The sequence below is a fragment of the Limulus polyphemus genome, unplaced genomic scaffold (assembly GCF_000517525.1).
Source record: "Limulus polyphemus unplaced genomic scaffold, Limulus_polyphemus-2.1.2 Scaffold175, whole genome shotgun sequence".
Lineage (NCBI taxonomy): Eukaryota > Metazoa > Arthropoda > Merostomata > Xiphosura > Limulidae > Limulus > Limulus polyphemus.
The window spans coordinates 745,826-752,085 of record NW_013665785.1 but is presented as its reverse complement, the minus strand read 5'-3'; the positions used below and the strand labels follow the sequence as shown (position 1 = coordinate 752,085).

The following is a 6,260-nucleotide window of genomic DNA, read 5'->3' as shown; positions in this document are numbered from 1 at the left end:
ATGCTTAATTACAAACAAACAAAGCATTAGTTGAATCTGCTTTAAGTTCTCATATTTTCCACTTAATGAAAACTGCAGGAGTCAATATCATTCTTCACTTGTTAATACTGTTAGAAGACGAAGTAGATATTATATCGGATACGTTATGTGCATCTATCTCGCTTTTTTTTTTAAACATTGAAAGATTCCAATGAGTTTAAGGATCAACATATAACATTTTCCAAACATAAGCAGTTTGATCTTGAGTTAAATATTGATGCGCATATATATATATACAGTGCACATACGTATATATAAGTCGGATTGTTTGTTTCTTTTAATTGAATTTCTCATTTAGACAAAAAAAAAGCTGAGTGAAATCGTCAACAGTACAGAGAAAACGAAAGTACAGCTTACGTACACTGAAAAGCAGGAATTTTCTCGCTGGGTGGTTTCTTCTTCTTTTTTCTTCCAGAAATCGACAAAAATCCTTCCACGTGCAAAGCTGTTCTATTACTTCAGCCTAGAAAGCCGCTTTTGTGGAGCTGCTATTAGTACGCCTAAAGCTGTGGGATCTATTTGACGTAAGGTAAGGAGAAAAACGAATGGAACATTTAGTTGGTTGGCTAACCTGAATGTTTCTCTCCCCAGGCAGTGCAAGATATGCCATGCTATCTGCGGCGAGCTTTACTACACCGTATATATATGTTTCTATTCATCATCGCTTCGTTCAGTTTTTTTTACAGGTGTATTATTATTGTTGTTGTTATTATTTGGAATTTAGCCAATCATGTGCCAAAAATGAATTTCGTATAATAAATTGCTTCTATGCTCCCCGGTGGCACAGCGGTAAACTTGAGGGTTTATAACGATAAAAATCGGGGTTCGATCTTTGCAAATAGCTCATTGTGTAGCTTTGTGTTTAACAACAAAATAAACAAGCTTATCTAATTTTCCTGGCATATACTTCAGCGTTCTTTAAACGTCTCGTAATCAGTTTTGAAGTAACATGGCAGATGGATCCAGTATACGCGATACGTGTACGTTTTGGAATTTTTACTCCATTTGCAGACGTAAATTGTTACGCGTAGAATAACCTTATGTTTATTGTTTTTAGCTTTCCGAAAACTAAATATGATAATGGCTAATTCTTTATTCATTGGTTTTAGTAACTATTTCACCCCGTCTCTGTGATTCAGCTTTAAGTCTGCAGGCTTACGACTCTAAAATTCGGGTTTCGATACCCGTGGTGGGTAGAGCACAGATGGTTCATTTTGTAGGTTTGCGCTTGACAACGACCAAAAGAAAGCTATTACGGGTTTTTAAATTAAACGTTCCATGGACGACGTCTTGAAAACTTGAAAGAAAATATTTAAGTATACTTTAAGTGCAGTTTTTGAGACAGTTTTAAAACTAATAACATACAGAAAATTAACATTCTGCAGAGAGAAAAATGGATGAGATACAGTTAAACGAGAATATTTAAAGTACCAGCGATATTGAAGAAATGAAACACAAAGTGATGAAACTACAGACAACTTAGAATGGTTGACGTGCCTTTAGTGCTCCTGAGGTGAACACTAAGATACAGTTTGTTTAGAACGATAAGTTCACTATTTATGGGTCGAACGTGGCCTATCGTTAACATTCAGGAGTGTAAGTCCACGGGTTCGTGGCTTGCCTCCTGTTGCCACAAATTCGCGCTCTGCATTTTGAGAACGTGAGAATGCGTTATAAGAGTGACAGACATACCCTTACTATTTGATTAGAGTAGACCAAGAGTTAGCGGTAAGTGATTTTGAGTAGCTGTCTTTCGTCTAGTCCATAAATTCAAAATTAAGGGCGGCTAGTGCAGAAAGCCCTTGTGTAGCCTTACGCGAATATCCTAAATAAATAAATCCACCACGTATGTGTCCATTCGGGGTTCGAACCCCGTGGCGTACACAACGCGGAAAGCTCATTGTGGAGCTTTGCGCTCAAATAAAACAGTTTATTTTCCAAAAATGAAGAAATGGAAACATTAAAAAAATATTTGACATTTATAGTCATAGCGTAGAGAAAATTTTCATTCTGCAGGCTGAGGGAAAATGTGAATTTTACATGAGAATATTTAAACTACCAGTGATATTAAAGAAATGAAATGAAAAGTGACGAAACTTCTTGAGAATGTTGGGAATCAAATAATCCTGGATTGAACAAAGAGAGGCGACTTGAATTTATTTAAACATGTACAATTTACTCAAATAAAGAAGAAAAAATCTAGCTTAAAGTTTCCAAGAATTAAAAAAATAAAAAGTTTAAGCGAAATATTTGAAAAGTAGACTGGCTCCATTTGCTGAAGTAACACGTAAAGCGATAAGAAAATTTGTGGAGAAAACTCTTAAATTGATTTGTTCAAGTAAACGAGTCATTAATTCTCATCCAAATTATAACTATATTTTCACAGAACATTAATAATAATTGTTTGAAGGAAAAAAAAAAGACAAAGAAACTGATGGAAAATGTGCTACCTTTACCGTCAACGAGTTTCTGTTGACGCACGAGCTGTAATGATTATTAACATTATATATATACACACATACACACACACACACAGGGTCATGTAATGTTTAGTTGTGTTGAGTTGAGTTAAACTTTAATACAAGAAATATTTATAAGAAGTTTGTATATTTGATACGTAGTTGAATTCATTCGAGTGCTAAATAATTTAACATGGAGGTTCTAATGAAATATTTATTTTAGCAACTACTTAAGCATGGCGCAGATTACTGAAAGAGGATGCTGTTACTGGTCGCTAGCCTTCTGAAGATTGCGTAAAGATACATGTTTCTTTTGGATTTCGCGCAAAGCTACACGAGGGCTATCTGCGCTAGCCGTCCCTAATTTAGCAGTGTAAGACTAGAGGGAAGACAGCTAGGTCATCACCACCCACCGCCAACTCTTGGACTACTCTTTTACCAACGATTAGTGGGATTGACCGTCACATTATAACGCCCTCACGGCTGAAAGGGCGAGCATGTTTGGTGTGACGGGGATTCGAACCCGCGACCCACAGATTGCGAGTAGAGCACCCTAACCACCTTGCCATGCCGGGCTGAAATATACATGTACAGTAGTGAATATGTGGAGTTTTTCAACTTACGTTTGTTTACATTCTGGAAACAAAAAGTTACCAAAATCTACACTGTATATATCAAAGTTTATCGTAATTTAATTTTATTATTAGCTTTTCTTAATAACCATTTAATATCTTTATACAGAATTAAAAATTGAATGGAAAGAAACTTCAGTCGTCAATTAGTTATTTTTGGTCAGTTGTAGGGAGTAATCTATACGCAGTGCAAGAAATTTGAATCTATTTTTTCAGATGTTTTCATCATTGGAAGTTATAAATATCACAGCTAACGATATATTTAAAAAGTTTAAAGACCTTTGTGAGTCAAGCTTGAGAAAGAGCCAATGTTCATAGTAATAGCTGTTTATTAAACACAAGAGAGCATAAAACTACAAAATAAACTACCTTTCATAGTCAAAGTCTTCACGTTTGGTTAAGATCTAACAATAAAATATTAGCGGCTGGACTAGTTGAAAAAATATGAATGTTATATGACATTCCAAATCTTGGCTCTCCGGTGGCGTCCTTAAAATGAAGAAACACTGATAGTTAATTTTATTTTTTATTGTTAAGCACAAGGATACACAATGGGCTACCAGTGATCTGCCTACGTAACGCTGAACCGTCGGGAGAGGGGGCTTTTTTTTGTGACATACTGATTAGATGTCAAATTTTTAGTACGGTTGGGTTTTATAGAAGTAATGTACTAAAAGACTTATTCTATACACTATTGGTAAAATTTTAAATATTAACTTTAGTAAGTGATCAAATAAGAGCGTTCAGCTTAGTTTATTCCACTAAAACACAAACCGAGACTGACAGTACTAAGCATCAAATGGTTTAAATAATATATTCTGTTCGAATCCGTAATGTGCATTTGTAACGTGCTTTTGACATATTAAGTCGTAAAGCTTATTGTTGAAAGAAAAGTATTGTTGAAATAATTAACTGCTACCTATAGTAAACAAAAGTTCTATCAAATTTACACCGTGAAATAACAAAAATAAAATAACTAAAATTATAGGAGCCATCCTTTGTCTTTATTCATCTGTGATCGTAGTTGTTCGATGAGAAGAGCTTCTTTGAATTTTCTGTCAGTGATCTGGTGGCTTTGGTGAGGATTTGTACGGAGAATGGTGATTTCAAGTTAGGTGTTACTTGTTCATTATTAGTTAAAAAAAATGATGTGCAACTGTTCTTCTTTCATGTTGTTGTTTATAAAGATCGTCAATATGTTATCCTATCCTTGTGTGTAGGGTTTCTCCTATGTACGTATGATGGCAGATGTTACATGTATGCTGGTAAACAACATTGGAGATAAGACACTCATCTTTAGATTGCAAACACGTTTTTGTAAAAACAGTTGGCTTTATTACGTTGTAGGATAGTGTACTGAGATTTTAAAAGTTGACTTTTTAGGATTGGAACTGCCTGTTCTATAACTTTAATCCTGAGTATAATTTTTATTTTCCTGGAGATAGTTTCGTCAATTAGAAGTGTTATAACAATAATCTTTTTTGTGTTATATTTGGGAAATTGTTTTTTTTCCTCTTTGTTTATCTGTGTTTTCTCATGTTGGAAGTGCGATGCTGATTTTTTGCACGTCATAGTTCTTGAAAATTTGTTCGATGTAAAAAGGTGGATATTCCTTGCTCAGAATAAGAGATTTTAGTTCGGAGCGTGTAATTTTTTTTTCATTACAGTTACGATCGATTTATGTTTAATTCTTCAATAATTTCGCGTTTATTTGGAAGCTTTGGGATGATGGGAGTTGAAGTTAAGGAAGAGAGGTTTTCTTATTGGTTTGTGAAACAAGATAGATTGTATATTATTGTCATTGTCGATCCTCAAGGTAACGCCAAGAAAATCTATGTTCTTCTTGTCGTTCGAATGATTCAGAGTGAATTGGATGTTGGGGTCTATGGAATTTAGAAAGTATAAAAATTGGATCTATTTACAGGGGGCGAGGTAGAAAAACGTCCACAAAATCCATAAAACGTAAAATGGAAAACTGAAAATTTGTATGTATCTTCCGATGGACCCAATAAACCTCCATGCCAAATTTTGTGAAGATTCATTTACAGGGGGCGAAGTAATGGTAAAAAATGCCCACAAAACGTAAAATTGAAAATTTGTGTCTACCCCCGCATGGATTTAATGAACCTTAACATCAATTTTGGTGAAGATCCATCCACACCCTGCGAAGTTGTTACATGGACATACAACAGAGAGTACTATGATACTTATATAGATATAATGTATATATAATGTTTCTTATAGCAAAGCCACATCGGGCTATCTGCTGTGTCCACCGAGAGGAATCAAACCCCTGATTTTAGCGTTTTAAATCCGTAGACTTACCGCTGTTCCACCGGGGGACGTTCAAATAAAAATAAATAAGATGTATATCTATATATCCACATGGCCATTTGGAGTAGAAAATGGTTTAGTTGATCCTACACTGTACGGAAAAAAATCAAGGTTCTGTTCAAAGTACATTTATCGTAGTTTGTGTTTTTCATTACATTTGATTTTGAGTAAAAAAGTTTTATATTACTGAAGAAAGTGGACGAAGCACCTCAGTTTTACTTACAATGCTATTGCTGAAAGAGACAAAATATAAATTGTATATAACATTGAAAAAACAGTAGAACAAAACATTCTACTACAACATTATTCTTGCTAAAAGCCAAAACAAAACAAAAACACTAGTGTTAACTCTAGGAAACGGGGTTTATCCTAACGTGAAACTGAACATAAAATGTGCAGTTGGGAAAACAATTTTGTGCAGCTGTATAAGGTTTTTTAAGAGAGGCAAACGTGGAGCAGTGTTTTTGTTTAAAATAAAACGATCAATGAACACATAAATACAAGAATATTTATTGATGCAAAACTTTATATCATCAAATCTAAGTTCGGGTGATGAACATCTTTTAGCTTCATCAATTCGAATCCTTCAAAAAAGGATACAATGATTTTAAAGTTTCCTTTTGAGTAAGGAAGTAATAATGTGAAATTGGAAATCCTATAGGCCTAGTATTTTCTAAAATTATGATAGTAAATATTGCCCAGAATGCATGTCAGAGTATATCAGACCCAATGGCTTCCGGGGGTCTCTGCCTTTCTAGCTGTTTGTTTGTTTGTTTTTGAATTTCGCGCAAAGCTA

The 6,260-nt window shown here is 34.5% G+C and overlaps 1 protein-coding gene across 1 annotated transcript in view; it reads left to right on the top strand.

The window, feature by feature from the left end:
• The first annotated feature begins 480 nt into the window (after positions 1–480).
• Positions 481–6,260, top strand: part of LOC106478041 (acetylcholine receptor subunit alpha-like 1) — a 146,444-nt gene continuing 140,664 nt past the window's right edge. The window contains exon 1 of the mRNA XM_022381563.1: positions 481–568. The gene's annotated coding sequence lies outside the window, so the exon portion shown is untranslated. The remainder of the gene's footprint in view (positions 569–6,260) is intronic.